Source organism: Danio aesculapii, chromosome 4 (genome assembly GCF_903798145.1).
Source record: "Danio aesculapii chromosome 4, fDanAes4.1, whole genome shotgun sequence".
Classification (NCBI taxonomy): Eukaryota; Metazoa; Chordata; class Actinopteri; order Cypriniformes; family Danionidae; genus Danio; species Danio aesculapii.
This window is the reverse complement of record NC_079438.1, coordinates 14798754-14816536: the sequence shown is the minus strand read 5'-3', so window position 1 is coordinate 14816536 and position 17783 is coordinate 14798754. Positions and strand designations below refer to the sequence as shown.

The 17783-nt window shown below is 44.5% G+C and overlaps 1 protein-coding gene, 12 non-coding genes and 1 pseudogene across 13 annotated transcripts in view; 5 read left to right on the top strand and 9 right to left on the bottom strand.

Moving 5' to 3' along the window:
- Positions 1-17783, bottom strand: part of LOC130222028 (NLR family CARD domain-containing protein 3-like) — a 503712-nt gene that overhangs the window by 316861 nt on the left and 169068 nt on the right.
- The window catches only part of LOC130222147 (gastrula zinc finger protein XlCGF8.2DB-like), a 245622-nt pseudogene that overhangs the window by 83992 nt on the left and 143847 nt on the right, over positions 1-17783 (bottom strand).
- Positions 1195-1267, bottom strand: trnak-uuu (transfer RNA lysine (anticodon UUU)). The gene has a single exon. It is a non-coding gene; the product is annotated as a tRNA-Lys (tRNA).
- trnas-aga (transfer RNA serine (anticodon AGA)) lies at positions 2041-2122 on the bottom strand. The gene has a single exon. It is a non-coding gene; the product is annotated as a tRNA-Ser (tRNA).
- trnak-uuu (transfer RNA lysine (anticodon UUU)) lies at positions 3811-3883 on the bottom strand. Its single transcript has one exon. It is a non-coding gene; the product is annotated as a tRNA-Lys (tRNA).
- Positions 10560-10678, top strand: LOC130224014 (5S ribosomal RNA). Its single transcript, XR_008837116.1, has one exon. It is a non-coding gene; the product is annotated as a 5S ribosomal RNA (ribosomal RNA).
- trnae-cuc (transfer RNA glutamic acid (anticodon CUC)) lies at positions 11762-11833 on the top strand. The gene has a single exon. It is a non-coding gene; the product is annotated as a tRNA-Glu (tRNA).
- On the bottom strand, positions 12081-12152 carry trnae-uuc (transfer RNA glutamic acid (anticodon UUC)). Its single transcript has one exon. It is a non-coding gene; the product is annotated as a tRNA-Glu (tRNA).
- On the bottom strand, positions 13489-13571 carry trnal-cag (transfer RNA leucine (anticodon CAG)). The gene has a single exon. It is a non-coding gene; the product is annotated as a tRNA-Leu (tRNA).
- Positions 13666-13738, top strand: trnam-cau (transfer RNA methionine (anticodon CAU)). Its single transcript has one exon. It is a non-coding gene; the product is annotated as a tRNA-Met (tRNA).
- On the bottom strand, positions 14939-15021 carry trnal-cag (transfer RNA leucine (anticodon CAG)). Its single transcript has one exon. It is a non-coding gene; the product is annotated as a tRNA-Leu (tRNA).
- On the top strand, positions 15115-15187 carry trnam-cau (transfer RNA methionine (anticodon CAU)). The gene has a single exon. It is a non-coding gene; the product is annotated as a tRNA-Met (tRNA).
- Positions 16388-16470, bottom strand: trnal-cag (transfer RNA leucine (anticodon CAG)). The gene has a single exon. It is a non-coding gene; the product is annotated as a tRNA-Leu (tRNA).
- Positions 16564-16636, top strand: trnam-cau (transfer RNA methionine (anticodon CAU)). The gene has a single exon. It is a non-coding gene; the product is annotated as a tRNA-Met (tRNA).

Here is a 17783-nt window from a genome sequence, read left to right as displayed (position 1 = left end):
ACAAAACAACCTTGTCTCCATGCAGAGCACCTTCATGGGACTCCACACTTTTTTCTGTGTTGAATTTCTTCGCTGGTGTTTTGTTTTTTTAGTTGGGTTGCAAAACTTTACTGTAAGACATTTTTCAGATCATGGTGATTTTTTTAACTGACTGAAGTTTCTATTGCTGACTACATAATGTTGAGTCCTAACATCCGCTTTAAATATCTGAATTTCCCATCACCAGACCGGATTAATAATTCAGAGGCTCCTGGGCACAATGTCTTGTAGGCAACCACCTAGCGACACATTAGCAACTGTCTAGCAACCACCTAGCAACACCTAAGCAACCGCCTAGCAATGCCTTAGCAACCTCCTAGCAACCACATAGCAACCACAGAGCAACACCTTAGCAAACGCCTAGCAACGCCTTAGCAACCACATAGCAACACCTTAGCAACCACCTAGCAACCACATAGCGACACCTTAGCAACCGCTTAGCAACCACCTAGCAACACCTTAGCAACCCCTTAGCAACATCTTAGCAACTGCCTACCAACCGCCTAGCAACACCTTAGCAACTTCATAGCAACCACCTAGCAACACCTTAGCAACCACCTAGCAACTACATAGCAACACCTTAGCAACTACCTAGCAACCTTAGCAACCACCTAGCAACTACATAGCAACCGCCTAGCAACGCCTTAGCAACCGCCTAGCAACCACATAGCAACACCTTAGCAACCACCTAGCAACACCTTAGCAACTTCTTAGCAACTGCCTACCAACCACCTAGCAACACCAGAGTACTGACCACAATCCGATCACGGCGAGTTACCGGACAGCTGTCGTGGTCCCTGTGCGACATGTTCCTCCCTCTGAATTGCCCATTTCGGTTCAGTGAGCGCACGCTGTTGTTTTTCTCCTCCTACCAGCACGACGCTTTTCCCAAGTAACGCTGGAATTGCAAACATTTGATGACTGTTGCAAGTTTAAAAAGGAAGAGGACGAGCACGTGGTCTGCAGGACTCGAACCAGCGCGAGAAGACCCCAACGGATTTCTAATGCATCATCTTAACCACTCAGCCGCAACTACAAGACTGCCTGTGCTCTCCATGTCCTCATGCCTAGTACACGTGTTGTGCATCCAGATGAAACTTTCAGCAAGCGATAGCTCACTGGCAAAAACTGTGGCTCCACAAGAAGAGCCTTACACGCCCAAGCAGGGACTTGAACCCTGGACCCTCAGATTAAAAGTCTGATGCTCTACCGACTGAGCTACCCGGGCTCCATGGCTGTGCCTCGCAAGTAGGCAAGGTTTAGGGTTGTGGTCGGCGCAGACCTTTACGGTACACAAAGTTTACCGTGAGGTGGGGTTTGGACTTGTGGTTGGTGTAGATGTTGCTAAAACACAACAGGTTACTGTGAGGTTGGGTTTATGGTTGTTGTAGGTGTAGACGTCAGTAAAACACAGTAGTTTGGACTCAATGTCATATAGGAGACAAAAAGATCAATGACAACTGCAGAAGGTCTTTCTGTTGTTGTGGCAATAAATGGAGACTTAACCATTGAAACGATTCCTTCCATGCCTTAGAAGCGTGACTTGATCAATGCTTACCTACACAGCATGCTGGCATCAAAGGACCCGCTGCTCATATCGAATCCCTAGTCTTCCACACTTTAGGAAACGTAAACATTCAGGACGTGCCATTAGCACAGCCTGCACTAAAAGGAGGCTGGAGATTACGGATGGCATCACAGAGTGCAACGTCAAAGCTACCTTGAAAAGCATGCCGTGACCAGGATTCGAACCGGGGTTGCTGCGGCCACAACGCAGAGTACTAACCACTATACGATCACGGCGAGCTACGGGACAGCCGCTGGAGCCTCGCTCTCTGTCATACGTCTTTGAAAATGGAGGGCCCACAGGGCAGTCAGTTTGCGCGCGCTGCGGTTTTATTTTTGTTGCTTTTGCCTACCAGCACATCCCTTTTCCCCAGAAACACTGGGGTTGCAAACAATCAAGGAAAGTCGCAAACTAAATCCTGCGCGCAGCCTGGACGTAGTCGGCAGGATTCGAACCTGCGCGGGGAGACCCCAATGGATTTCTAGTCCATCGCCTTAACCACTCGGCCACAACTACGAAGCTTGACCATTCCATTGTGCTCTTGCCTGGCGCATTGGTCGTGCTGCCCGATGACATGTAGAGCAAGCAAGAGCTCACCAGCAATAGATGTCGCTTGTAGGGATGGTATGCAGTTTAACCCAAAGAATGACCAGTCTGTCAGACGAAGAAGAGCCGGAGTCAGAGATTTATATAAATAAATAAAGGTTACTGAAGATAGTTTGCAGTTACATCAGCAGAAGCCAGCTTCAACACTCGCCATGACTTCCTAGGCCGCTCTGCTTACAATCACAAATCAATAACAATTTTACTCTCACATAAGGTCATTAACTGCGTCACGCATATAGGTGTTCTAACCTGATTGGATAAAACACAGATAGACTAGGAAAATGTCCACGTGGGGTGCGTGCGTACAATTCTGAACAGTATCTCAAGCATAAACGTCAGACATCCACTAGACTGTTCAGAGCTGACTCCAGACCTATGAAACGGATCCACAATCAAATAGAACACACACACTTAAAGAATAATCTGTTTCTTATCCGAGGCTGAGTGTAGTCTCAGCCGTCTTTATCAAAACTGGTTAAAAACTGGTATAATCTACATTCAGGCAGTTATATCCTTACTACACAAAGTCTATCTTGAATAAAAAGTAGAATCACCTTAAAAGAATTAACCGTAAAAACAGCAAGATTCCTTCAGACATTTTAGATAGTATTAACTCTTAGAAATAACAACGGAGACAGTTGCTTCCGGTCCTCAGCCCTCAGCTCCACTCAAGGCCTCCGTGACCTCTGACTTAGTTTGGTGGCTCCTGAAAAAGTTATAAAGAGACAGGCAAACGCACTGAACGTTCTTATATTAAGCAATGTGTTAACTTACTCATTAGTTAAAATCAATTCAAAGTTAATTACTCATTCAGATAAACAAATAATTATATAAAAATAATGAGAAACAAGATGATGAGGAAAGGATAAACGTTGATTCATGCTTAGATGGATAGGAAGGTAGAAATCCGAATCCTCCACGCTCTACAAAAGTTGGCTTACACGCCCAAACAGGGACTTGAACCCAGGAACGTCAGATGAAAAGTCTGACGCTCTACCGTCTGAGTTATCTGGGATCACTGGGGGATAAGCTTAGATTTAAGCGCTTGTGACGTGTCACAGTAGCAGCGTGCACTGAAAAGTGGGCTGTACAAAACAGGTGGCAAGAGGGGGGCGTGATGCCAATGTCACCGTAAGGAATCCTGCCGTGACCCTGATTCGAAGCGGGGTTGCTGCGGCTACAATGCAGAGTACTGACCACAATCCGATCACGGCGAGTTACCGGACAGCTGTCGTGGTCCCTGTGCGACATGTTCCTCCCTCTGATTTGCCCCTTTCGGTTCAGTGAGCGCACACTGTTGTTTTTCTCCTCCTACCAGCACGACGCTTTTCCCAAGTAACGCTGGAATTGCAAACATTTGATGACTGTTGCAAGTTTAAAAAGGAAGAGGACGAGCACGTGGTCTGCAGGACTCGAACCAGCGCGAGAAGACCCCAACGGATTTCTAATGCATCATCTTAACCACTCGGCCGCAACTACAAGACTGCCTGTGCTCTCCATGTCCTCATGCCTAGTACACGTGTTGTGCATCCAGATGAAACTTTCAGCAAGCGATAGCTCACTGGCAAAAACTGTGGCTCCACAAGAAGAGCCTTACACGCCCAAGCAGGGACTTGAACCCTGGACCCTCAGATTAAAAGTCTGATGCTCTACCGACTGAGCTACCCGGGCTCCATGGCTGTGCATCGCAAGTAGGCAAGGTTTAGGGTTACCGTGAGGTGGGGTTTGGACTTGTGGTTGGTTTAGATGTTGCTAAAACACAACAGGTTACTGTGAGGTTGGTTTTATGGTTGCTGTAGGTGTACGAAGCACGAAGAGGGTGCAAGTAAGTTACCTTCCACGTAAACACCGGGCTATCTTAAACGAATGACCAGGATGGAATTTATTTTTTTTATTATTTGTATATGTATGTTTCTGCAATTATGTTCGGTAAGATGACTTTCACTTTTGCCATGACATGCTTCGAAGCTCGAAGATTGTGTGAGTAAGATAACTCCCAGGAAAGCACCAGGCTCTCTTAAATGAACGATGAGGATGGGATTCGAACCCATGCATCCAGAGAACAATGGATTAGCAGTCCATCGCCTCAACCACTCGGCCAACTCATCATGCATTTAGGCACTTTTCAGATGGGGGCTGGACTATGGCACGTAAGTATGTATTTGCAGCTATTTTCGGTACAGACGACATAACATTTTGCAGGAACATCCTTCAATTTTACTTGTCCCACCTACCTATGTTCCTATTGCCTAGACAGTGATCTACACCTACGTGCAAATGGCTTTTGCTTGGAAGCCAGCTATGCTCACCACTATACCACCAACGCTTGCAGACGTCTCTTGCCAGAGGAGCTCTTACTCCTCCTAAGGGTCCTCTTACACTGCAGATCCTCGTTAGTATAGTGGACAGTATCTCTGCCTGTCACGCTGAAGCCCAGGGTTCGATTCCCTGACAGGAAGGCCTTTTTTTTGTCTTTTACTTTTTAGCTGTTGCCTTTCACAATGGTGGCAACGGACTAAGTGATATATACAGCAGCCAAAGGAAATGCAATGGCCGGAAATCGAACCCGGGTCAACTATTTGGAAGGCAGCTATGCTCACCACTATACCACCACTGCTTGCCGGTATCTCGTGCCAGAAGAGCGCAAAAAGAATGCTTTCAACCAAGGCCCTCTTTGTCTTGGTTCTGCACTGAAAAACATGTCCAGCATATGGATCCCAACCATCTCAAGATGCACTAATCTACCCACATGTCATGGCACATCTTCACAAGAGTGGCGCCTGGCCATGTAATGTTACGGCAGCCAAAAGGTATACATTGGCTGGGAATCTACTTAGAAGCCAGCTATGCTCACCACTATATTACCAACGCTTGCGGACATCCTCTCACAGAAGTGTAGAAATTAAAAGCTTTCGACCGAGGAGTTCTTTGTGTGAGCGAAAAAAAAAAGTCAAGTATGGATGCCATCTCTTTCTGACTTTGAGGTTGGATAAAGCGTTCGAAGATACAACCTCACCAAAAAAAAAAACAGAGGTCAATAATTTCACTCTGCAGTGGTGGAGTTGTCATCTTCTGTCACCCAGTATTCACTGTAATGAGCTCCCCCGGTTTGAATGTCATTGCAAGGGTTGACTGGATGCAGCTCATGAAAGGGCAAGCTGACATTTTGTGGAGTAAAAGCTGGGCTATGTGTATGATTGAATGGGGTGCTTTGTTTGCTGCAAAACATGCTAATAATGTTCTGTGTGCACTGTTCATGTTACTGCTGATGACCAGTCGAAGGCTGATGAAGAATTAAGGAATATTAATGAAGAAAAAGCTGTCCAAGCCCAGTTTTCAACCCTCCTCCTGCCTCCTCGACGTGAAGCCGCCTATTTTTAAATAGCCAACTCTTGACAGCTGCTCTCGCTTACAGCCGTACCACCCTGGAATGCTAGAGGGCAATAGTGCACTTGCAGCAAAGGAAGTGGTAGGCAGAGAGTGAGAAAAGATCACTCGATTTTTGTTTTTTTGGTTTGTTTTTTCAGAAAAAGTTTGAGTTTTTTTGAGTTTTCCTTTTTTTGATAATTTCGTCCACTTCTCAGCAGCACTTTGCTGTCTGGGAAGTTTGTGTTCTGTTATGAGTGCAAATGTGGAAGGACTCAAACGTAAAGATATGGACATGGATAGAAAACGAAGAGGGCAACTGGATAATGTACTGGAAGTAGGACAACACATTGGACAAGGACAAATGGGCGATAAAAGGATCTATACTAAAGAAGCTTCAGTGATTGTTCATAAGACAGAAGTGAATGATGCTAGAGCAGAAGACATCATAAAGGCTCTGACTGAGAAGATAGGAAAAGGGAAGGTTCTGGCTGTAAGACCAAGAAAGGAAAAGGAATGTGAAATAACTCTGCCAAGTTAAGAGGACGGCGAGGATTTGGAAGATGGACTCATGATAAAAGGGAAGAATTGTGAAGTAAGACACTTACAAGTAAGAGAGTATATTGTATCTTTTATACATTTGCCGTCTTATATTGAGGATGATGAAATTCTGGATAAACGTAAGTTTTGGGGAGTAACACCTGCATCTGATATCAGAAGGTGAATGTATCCGGGTACAGACATTGCAGATGGTACAAGGTATTTAAGGGTTAAATTCCCGAAGGAGGTAATATCACTCCCAAACAGTGCAAAATTTGATACTGAAGAAGGAACACAATATTTCCGAATTATGCATGACCGTCAAGTGAAAACTTGTCGCTTGTGTATGGGTCCTGGACATGTGTTTAAAGACTGTCCTAATTTTAAATGCTTTCAGTGTGAGGAGCAAGGACATTTTACAAGGGATTGCGATGCAGTGAAATGCCTGGATTGCAGAAAGGTGATGGTAAGATGTGAGTGTTGTATGGAGAAAGAAAATGTTACACAAATCCCAGAGACTGTTAAGGAAGCAAGGCAAATGATGGATGAAACAGAGTTGGGAAAGATTGGTGAAGTTGAGAAAGTAATTATTGAGAATACAGAGAGTAATGCGGGAAATCGAGATGAAATGGAAGATAATTCACTGGGAGGAGCAATGGCTGAGTGGGAGGTTAAAACAATTTCAATAGAATATAGTAAATGTATGAAAAAACAAAATAAAAAAAGAAATAAGAAAGAAGCTAGATAAAGAGTTAAGAAAAGGGACAGAGGGTGAGGGAAACGAAGATATTGAAGAAATTGTAAGGTTACAAGAAAAGTAAAAATAATAGAAGAAGAAAAATGCAAAGGTGCAATAATAAGAAGTAAAGCAAGATATGCAGTAGAAGGACAAAGATCTACACAGTTCTTCTTTAATTTGGAAAGCAATAGGCAAAGAGCTGAATTAATAAAAGAGGTATTAAATAAAGAGGGGAAAGTAGAAACAGAAACTGAGGGGATTTTAAAAACAGTAAAGGATTTTTATAGTGATATGTTCAAAAAACAAGGAACAAATGAAGAAGAGAAAGAATATTTTATAAAACAGATCAAATCAAAGGTAACAGAAGAAGACAAAAAACTTTGTGATGAAGAAATTCAAGAAGAAGAAATAGAGGTGGCTATTAAGCAATTAATGGCAAGAAAAAGTCCCGGTGTAGATGGCATAACAAATGAATTTTATAAAGAATTTAAAGATATTTTAGTACAGATTTTAAAAGAGATCTATGAAGAGGTTTTTATTCAAGAATTGTTGAGTGAAAATATGAGAATAGGAATGATTAAAATGATACACAAAGGAAAAGGGGACAAAAAAGATCTAAAGAATTTTAGACCAATAACAATGTTAAATACAGATATGAAGATTCTAGCAAAAGTTTTAGCAAATAGGTTAAAAATAATTTTACCCAAGATAATTAAAACGACACAGGCTTATGAGTTGCAAGGAAAAAACATAACAGATGTGGTGAAAAGTATAAGGGATACAATAGACTATATGAAAGAAAAAGAGAAAGGGTTTTTTAATAGGTTTAGATCTAGAGAAAGCTTTTGACAGGGTAGAGCAGGATTTTTTATTTGCAGTTCTTAAAGAGTTTGGATTTGGGGAAAATTTTAGGAAATGGATTCAGATTTTTTATACAGATATTTTAACATGTATAAAATGTAATGGCTTTTAACAGAATGTCTTCAACCAACAAGATCAATAGAGCAGGTATGCCCATTGTCTGCTTTATTAAACACGCTGGTAGCTGAACCACTGGGATTGGCAATAAAATCAGATAGAAGCATTAAAGGGATACAAATAGAATAAAAAGACAACAGAGAAGCTGTGTATCAATACACGGATAATACTACATTGATGGTTGAAGATATTCAGAGTATTAAAGGGGCGATGGAGATTTTAGAGCGATATTGTAAAGCATCATGAGCTAAGGTTAATGTTGGAAAAAGTATATGCATGAGGGTGGGAAGCAGTGGTGTAGTCGGGGCTATACGCACGTATACTCAGTATGCCTACTTTTTTCCACTAGCTCTTTGGGTATTACGACTTCTGAGGATCAATAATTGTGTATACCCTCAGTATACTCACTTGTTTTGCTGATTAGACTTCCCTAATTTACGTGTATTCGCATCCCTTAACTGAATACCAAGTGCTTTTTTTTAACTCTCATCTTAATTTGTTGCAATTGGTGGATTTTTGTTCATTGTTTGCGCCATTCCCTGCCCCTGACGACCACAGCAGCTGTGAGAAAATTTCGTGAGTTTTTCAAGGTCTGAATGATGTCTCGCTGAAATGTTCAGGTAAAATAATAAAATAGCATGGGCGGGTTGGGTGGGTAATAGTACACCACCTTTTTTTTTAGAACTACACCACTGTTGGAAAGAGTAGAAGAAATAACACAACACATCCCCTTTAAAGAAGAAAAGCAACATACAACAATTTTGGGAAGTTGGGTGGGGATGGATTCTTATAAAGCAGATAATTTAAACTGGGAGGGAGTTTTAAATGGAATTGAGAAAAGACTTAGATTTTGGAAAGCTCGAAATTTGACGTTAAATGGGAAAGTATTAATCTTAAATGCTTTAATGTTGTCAAAGGTCTGGTATGTGTTAAGTGTAACTGCATTTCCTGAAGTATACTATAAAAAATGAAGGATGTAGTTTTAAAGTTTTTGTTGGGAAATGGAAGAGCCAAAATTGCTTATAATACTTTGATTGGGGAGGTAAAAGAAGGAGGTCTGGGACTTTTAGATAGCTTTTTAAAAATGAAAACATTAAGAGTTAAGATTATTCAAAGGTTTTTGGAAGGGAAAATGGATGTGATTTGGAAAAGTGTGTTAGACTATTATTTGAAAAAATGTGGACATTTTGATATGGGATGTAATGTTTTATGGATGAAAATGAAAAAATGGATGACAGCAGGTCTGCCAAGATTTATGCTAAGGTCTTAGAATCATGGGGGGAATTTTTAGAAAATGTGTTGATTATACCAAAAGGAAGGGCTCAGATTGTAGAACAACCACTTTTTCTGAATCCAAATATTTTAAATGAAGGAAAAATGTTATATTTTAAGGAAAGGTGGGATGGAGGATTAAGACAAGTTAAAGATGTATTTTATGAAGTGATAAAAGGATTTGTACCATTACAATTGTAGATGCTGTGGAGGATGGTTATAAAAGAGTTGTTAAAACAAAATTACAAAGACAATATCATGATTTGAAAAAAGCAATACCAAAAGATTGGATTGAAATAATTGAAAATAATGAGTTGCGGGATAAGGAAGAATTACCAGAGGTCTATTTTAAGAAGAAAAATGGAGAAAAGATCAATATGAGCTTATGTACAGTTAAGAGTTTTTATGTTGTTTTTAGATCAAAGGCTTTTATAAGACCTATAGCATTCAACTACTGGAAGGAAAGATATGAGGATTTAAATGAAAAAGAAATATGGGCAAATGTCAGAATGAAATATATGGAACCAATTTTAGAAAATTGTAATTATTTATTGAGACATAATTGCATATTAACAGAAATGAGATTGTGTAAAATGGCAATTGAACAAGATATAATATGTAAGGTGTTTATGAAGGAAGGGGAAGGTTTATTACATTTGTTCTTCTATTGTGAAAAGTTGGAGGAATTTATGGAAAAATGAAAGAAAATTGCTAAATCGTTAATAGGGGACAAATATGTGGATGAACAAAAGAACTGGGAAAAAATGTTTTTACTTGATCAAAATGAATGTGGTATGTATGCTTTAATCTATGTATAACAATTGCTAAGTATGTGATTTGGATAAGGAGAAATATGGCTAAACATGATGGGAAGAGAGTGGATATATGGCGTATGTTTAAAAACAGAATGGAGATGGCTGTAAAATTCTTATAGTACAAGAAAAGGAGGATGTATTTATAGAAATAATGGTAAAAGGGAACGTAATGGTTGAATAAAAGGACATTTTAAGTTGGTTATGGGAAAATTATGAAGTCTAATAATGAGTGTTGTAAGTATCATGTGATTTTTATGTGATGTAATCATTTCTTTGTAAAAATGTAAATTTTTGAGTTTAATAAAAAATAAAAAATAAAAAAAGCAATGCCTGATCTTATCTGAATTCGGAAGCAAAGCAGGATGGGAGACCGCCTGGGAATACCAGGTGCTGTAAGCTTTTTGAACCCCTTCATTTGGCAGCTAATACACTTCCCCGTGTCACAGCACTGCTGCTGGTGTCTTTTCTTGCATTCATTTTATTTGGGAGGGGTGGGACCAAAAAAAAAAAACACAGGTAAACAGTTGAGGGGACAAGGGCCTTGTTTCTGTTGGTGCTGTGTCAATGCAAGCTGAGCTGTGCTCGGCTCCTGGTGCTGCGCCTATTTTTAAATAGCCAACTCTTGACAGCTGCTCTTGCTTGCGGCCATACCACCCTGGCAATGCCTGATCTCATCTGAACTCACAAGCAAAGCAGGGTTGGGCCTGGTTAGTACTTGGATGGCAGACCGCCTGGGAATACCAGGTGCTGTAAGCTTTTTGAATTTCTTCATTTGGCAGCTAATACACTTCCTAAACTACAAAAAAAAAAACCTGAACTCCTCACTGATCTCTGGAACCAGCTAAGTCATTGTACCCACTTCCTCTGATTCCATTCGGGGGAAAGTGAGTACACTGACTTGGCTGGTTTAACCTAGCAAGAGCTGTTGGTGCCCCGGAGCAGAAACAGAAAAAAGCTGCGCTCGGCTCCTGGTGCTGCGCCTATTTTTAAAGAGCCAACTCTTGACGGCTGCTCTTGCTTACAGCCATACCACCCTGGCAATGCCTGATCTCATCTGAACTCGGAAGCAAAGCAGGGTTGGCCTGGTAGGGACTTTTTCAACAAGTAGGCTTGGTTTACGGTTGGTGTAGCTGTAGTAGACGTTTATAAAAATCAGCAGATGGGGCAGCCTTTGAAACCAGGGGAGCACCCCACGGGCTCTGTGCTGGCAGCCCCTTAAACTCGACTCACTCCAGAGTAGAACTGAACAGCTCCAGCGGGAGCGAAAGGCGACCGCAGTCTTGGCACACTTGACACGCTCTCATACACAGTCTCATGGTTTCCATAATCCTCTGATGCATAGTCATTAGCGTTATACTTTGTGCCACTGGCACTCTGTTCAGCACCTTGTTAGCACATTGTTTGAAACAAGGACAAGGCTCTTTCAACCTGGAGTTCCGTCACCACACATTCTGCTTTGTTTTTATGGCAAGAGGTTGTGTGGATGGGATGCTCTTACAGGATTCCTGACAGTACCTCCATAGAAGACCTGAGATCCAGGGTCGGAGACTCTCTCCTCTCCAAAAGGAGGTTAAAAGCCATAGTTTCTTTTATGCATGTTTTATCAAAGTGCTTAGGTATTGCTGCAGCTCAGAGACTTACAAGTGGAAGAGATTAGTTGGGGCAGTCTTTGAAACCAGGGGAGCACCCCACGGGCTCTGTGCTGGCAGCCCCAGAAACTCGATTCACTCCAGAGTGGAACTGAACAGCTCCAGCGGGGGGAAAAGGCGACCGCAGTGCACTGACTGACAGCACAGCAAAAAGACCAAAGAAAGCCAGGGGCAACATTCTGCTGGCCCTTCCCTGATGGTCTAGTGGTCTGGATTCGGCGCTCTCACCGCCGCGGCCTGGGTTAGATTCCTGGTCAGGGAACTTCCTTTTCACCTCTATGGTGAACTTTGAGTTCTAGCGACTAAAATATAGTCAAACTGCACAGGCATGAAAGCAGCTCTGAGCGCAAAAGACTTCCTTCAACCAGCGACCTAAGGATTGCCAACATCCCACCTACAGTTCTCCGCTCTACCAACTGAGCTATTGAAGGCTTACGGAAGTCAAGCACAAGCCCATCCCCTTAAGGTTGCTGCAGGCCACCAAGGGCCGAAGCAAAAACACTCAAGCCTTCCCATACCGGGAGTCGAACCCGGGCCGCCTGGGTGAAAACCAGGAATCCTGACCGCTAGACCATATGGGAGCTGCCACTTGTGAGGGCCAGTCTTGGCACAAACTTCAGTTCTTTCTGATCGTGCACGCTTCACTGCCTCTCTTGCACAAGTACCACTCATACATTTACGCACGCTCTCATACACAGTCTCATGGTTTCCATAAGCTAGAATCCTCTGATGCATAGTCATTAGCGTTATCCTTTGTGCCACTGGCACTCTGTTCAGCACCTTGTTAGCACATTGTTTGAAACAAGGACAAGGCTCTGTCAACCCGGGCCGCCTGGATGAAAACCAGGAATCCTGACCGCTAGACCATATGGGAGCTGCCACTTGTGAGGGCCAGTCTTGGCACAAACTTCAGTTCTTTCTAATCGTGCACACTTCACTGCCTCTCTTGCACAAGTACCACTCATACATTTACGCACGCTCTCATACACAGTCTCATGGTTTCCGTAAGCTAGAATCCTCTGATGCATAGTCATTAGCGTTATCCTTTGTGCCACTGGCACTCTGTTCAGCACCTTGTTAGCACATTGTTTGAAACAAGGACAAGGCTCTGTCAACCTGGAGTTCCGTCACCACACATTCTGCTTTGTTTTTATGGCAAGAGGTCTCAAATCTTGCAGTCTACAGTGCCCATTAACGCTGCCAGGGCCACTGCTACGCTGCGTAAATTGTGGCGCAAAGAGATTGATGCGGCACTTTGTCAGTGTTACTGTATCACTCGGACATAGGCGCCAGAGGGTTAAATACTTGAGCCTGAGATCTCAGCTGTGCAACAGCCACGTCCTCACAGTGAGAGCATGAGCTGTCCGCGGGCACTGCATCGACATGCTGGACCCCCAGACCTGTGATGCGATACTCGTGCCCATCATCCGGAGATAGGAACTACCGCATCCAGAAATGCACATTCAGAACAGCGTCTTGAAAAAGACGCGTTGATTGACTGACACGGCTTTTTTTCTTCTCTTTCCCACAAAGAGTCAAATGTCATGACTTGACGTTGTGAGAGAATTAGCCGAAAAGCCCTGCGAATCCCATTGCCTTAAAAATAAACGGCATCTCAGGACATTCCTCTACATGGCATTCCAAGGAAATTCTTTTGATGCACTTGCATTAAAGCCCATGTCCATTGTTTTGTTCACATGCTTTTCCGAGTTGCTGTAGACAATGCCTTGATGTTACGCAAATGCCTCAAAACTTGCAGTCTACAGTGCCCATTAAGGTTGCCAGGGCCACTGCTATGCTTTGTAAACTGTGACGCAAAGAGATTGATGCGGCGCTTTGTCAGTGTTACTGTATCACTCGGACATGGCGCAAGAGAGTTAAATACTTGAGCCTGAACGCACAGCCAAAGATTTGGTTTGTCAGAAGTGGGATTCGAACCCACGCCTCCAAGGGAGACTGCGACCTGAACGCAGCGCCTTAGACCGCTCGGCCATCCTGACACGCACACTTAGCCGGAGCTGTCTCCTAGGAGCCACATCGCAGCACCATGACATGGAAGCTGGTGTTTCACAGCTTGTCCACCTCCAGCAGTCTGCCTCGTTGGCGCAGTAGGCAGCGCGTCAGTCTCATAATCTGAAGGTCGTGAGTTCGAGCCTCACACGGGGCAAGGTGGTACCTTTTGGCACACGGGAGCACTTAGGTGACTGGGCGGCGTACTTTATTGCCTTCCGTGCCATTTATGCTTCCCGGGGGCAAAAAAGGCTACAGCTCCTCTGGAGGGCATGTGGCGTGACGTTCCAAGAACATCTCCTGAGTCTGAAGCCATGATGGCAAGATGCTCCCATTCCTGTCACGTTATCGCTTGACGTTTGACGTGCATCCGTCAAATGTCATGACTTGACATTGTAAGAGGATTAGCCGAAAAGCCCTGCGAATACCATTGAATTAAAAATAAACGGCATCTCAGGACATTCCACTACATGGCATACCAAGACAATTCTTTTGATCCCGTTTCGGTGCACTTGCTTTAAAGCCCACGTCCATTGTTTTGAACACATGCTTTTCCGAGTTGCTGTGGACCATGCCTTGATGTTGCGCAATCGCCTCAAATCTTGCAGTCTACAGTGCCCATTAACGCTGCCAGGGCCACTGCTACGCTGTGTAAATTGTGGCGCAAAGAGATTGATGCGCCACTTTGTCAGTGTTACTGTATCACTCGGACATGGCGCCAGAGGGTTAAATACTTGAGCCTGAGATCTCAGCTGTGCAACAGCCACGTCCTCACAGTGAGAGCATGAGCTGTCCGCGGGCACTGCATCGACATGCTGGACCCCCAGACCTGTGATGCGATACTCGTGCCCATCATCCGGAGATAGGAACTACCGCATCCAGAAACGCACATTCAGAACAGCGTCTTGAAAAAGACGCGTTGATTGACTGACACGGCTTTTTTTCTTCTCTTTCCCACAAAGAGTCAAGTGTCATGACTTGACGTTGTAAGAGAATTAGCCGAAAAGCCCTGCGAATCCCATTGCCTTAAAAATAAACGGCATCTCAGGACATTCCTCTACATGGCATTCCAAGGAAATTCTTTTGATGCCCTTTCGATGCACTTGCATTAAAGCCCATGTCCATTGTTTTGTTCACATGCTTTTCCGAGTTGCTGTAGACAATGCCTTGATGTTACGCAAATGCCTCAAAACTTGCAGTCTACAGTGGCCATTAAGGTTGCCAGGGCCACTGCTATGCTTTGTAAACTGTGACGCAAAGAGATTGATGCGGCGCTTTGTCAGTGTTACTGTATCACTCGGACATGGCGCCAGAGAGTTAAATACTTGAGCCTGAACGCACAGCCAAAGATTTGGTTTGTCAGAAGTGGGATTCGAACCCACGCCTCCAGGTGAGACTGCGACCTGAACGCAGCGCCTTAGACCGCTCGGCCATCCTGACACGCACACTTAGCCGAGCTGTCTCCTAGGAGATACATCGCAGCACCATGACATGGAAGCTGGTGTTTCACAGCTTGCCCAGCTCCAACGGTCCACCTCGTTGGCGCAGTAGGCAGCGCGTCAGTCTCATAATCTGAAGGTCGTGAGTTCGAGCCTCACACGGGGCAAGGTGGTACCTTTTGGCACACGGGAGCACTTAGGTGACTGGGCGGCGTACTTTATTGCCTTCCGTGCCATTTATGCTTCCCGGGGGCAAAAAAGGCTACAGCTCCTCTGGAGGGCATGCGGCGTGACGTTCCAAGAACATCTCCTGAGTCTGAAGCCATGATGGCAAGATGCTCCCATTCCTGTCACGTTATCGCTTGACGTTTGACGTGCATCCGTCAAATGTCATGACTTGACATTGTAAGAGGATTAGCCGAAAAGCCCTGCGAATACCATTGAATTAAAAATAAACGGCATCTCAGGACATTCCACTACATGGCATACCAAGACAATTCTTTTGATCCCGTTTCGGTGCACTTGCTTTAAAGCCCACGTCCATTGTTTTGAACACATGCTTTTCCGAGCTGCTGTGGACAATGCCTTGATGTTGCGCAATCGCCTCAAATCTTGCAGTCTACAGTGCCCATTAACGCTGCCAGGGCCACTGCTACGCTGTGTAAATTGTGGCGCAAAGAGATTGATGCGCCACTTTGTCAGTGTTACTGTATCACTCGGACATGGCGCCAGAGGGTTAAATACTTGAGCCTGAGATCTCAGCTGTGCAACAGCCACGTCCTCACAGTGAGAGCATGAGCTGTCCGCGGGCACTGCATCGACATGCTGGACCCCCAGACCTGTGATGCGATACTCGTGCCCATCATCCGGAGATAGGAACTACCGCATCCAGAAACGCACATTCAGAACAGCGTCTTGAAAAAGACGCGTTGATTGACTGACACGGCTTTTTTTCTTCTCTTTCCCACAAAGAGTCAAGTGTCATGACTTGACGTTGTAAGAGAATTAGCCGAAAAGCCCTGCGAATCCCATTGCCTTAAAAATAAACGGCATCTCAGGACATTCCTCTACATGGCATTCCAAGGAAATTCTTTTGATGCCCTTTCGATGCACTTGCATTAAAGCCCATGTCCATTGTTTTGTTCACATGCTTTTCCGAGTTGCTGTAGACAATGCCTTGATGTTACGCAAATGCCTCAAAACTTGCAGTCTACAGTGCCCATTAAGGTTGCCAGGGCCACTGCTATGCTTTGTAAACTGTGACGCAAAGAGATTGATGCGGCGCTTTGTCAGTGTTACTGTATCACTCGGACATGGCGCAAGAGAGTTAAATACTTGAGCCTGAACGCACAGCCAAAGATTTGGTTTGTCAGAAGTGGGATTCGAACCCACGCCTCCAGGGGAGACTGCGACCTGAACGCAGCGCCTTAGACCGCTCGGCCATCCTGACACGCACACTTAGCCGAGCTGTCTCCTAGGAGATACATCGCAGCACCATGACATGGAAGCTGGTGTTTCACAGCTTGTCCAGCTCCAACGGTCCACCTCGTTGGCGCAGTAGGCAGCGCGTCAGTCTCATAATCTGTAGGTCGTGAGTTCGAGCCTCACACGGGGCAAGGTGGTACCTTTTGGCACACGGGAGCACTTAGGTGACTGGGCGGCGTACTTTATTGCCTTCCGTGCCATTTATGCTTCCCGGGGGCAAAAAAGGCTACAGCTCCTCTGGAGGGCATGCGGCGTGACGTTCCAAGATCATCTCCTGAGTCTGAAGCCATGATGGCAAGATGCTCCCATTCCTGTCACGTTATCGCTTGACGTTTGACGTGCATCCGTCAAATGTCATGACTTGACACTGTAAGAGGATTAGCCGAAAAGCCCTGCGAATACCATTGAATTAAAAATAAACGGCATCTCAGGACATTCCACTACATGGCATACCAAGACAATTCTTTTGATCCCGTTTCGGTGCACTTGCTTTAAAGCCCACGTCCATTGTTTTGAACACATGCTTTTCCGAGTTGCTGTGGACCATGCCTTGATGTTGCGCAATCGCCTCAAATCTTGCAGTCTACAGTGCCCATTAATGCTGCCAGGGCCACTGCTACGCTGTGTAAATTGTGGCGCAAAGAGATTGATGCGCCACTTTGTCAGTGTTACTGTATCACTCGGACATGGCGCCAGAGGGTTAAATACTTGAGCCTGAGATCTCAGCTGTGCAACAGCCACGTCCTCACAGTGAGAGCATGAGCTGTCCGCGGGCACTGCATCGACATGCTGGACCCCCAGACCTGTGATGCGATACTCGTGCCCATCATCCGGAGATAGGAACTACCGCATCCAGAAACGCACATTCAGAACAGCGTCTTGAAAAAGACGCGTTGATTGACTGACACGGCTTTTTTTCTTCTCTTTCCCACAAAGAGTCAAGTGTCATGACTTGACGTTGTAAGAGAATTAGCCGAAAAGCCCTGCGAATCCCATTGCCTTAAAAATAAACGGCATCTCAGGACATTCCTCTACATGGCATTCCAAGGAAATTCTTTTGATGCCCTTTCGATGCACTTGCATTAAAGCCCATGTCCATTGTTTTGTTCACATGCTTTTCCGAGTTGCTGTAGACAATGCCTTGATGTTACGCAAATGCCTCAAAACTTGCAGTCTACAGTGCCCATTAAGGTTGCCAGGGCCACTGCTATGCTTTGTAAACTGTGACGCAAAGAGATTGATGCGGCGCTTTGTCAGTGTTACTGTATCACTCGGACA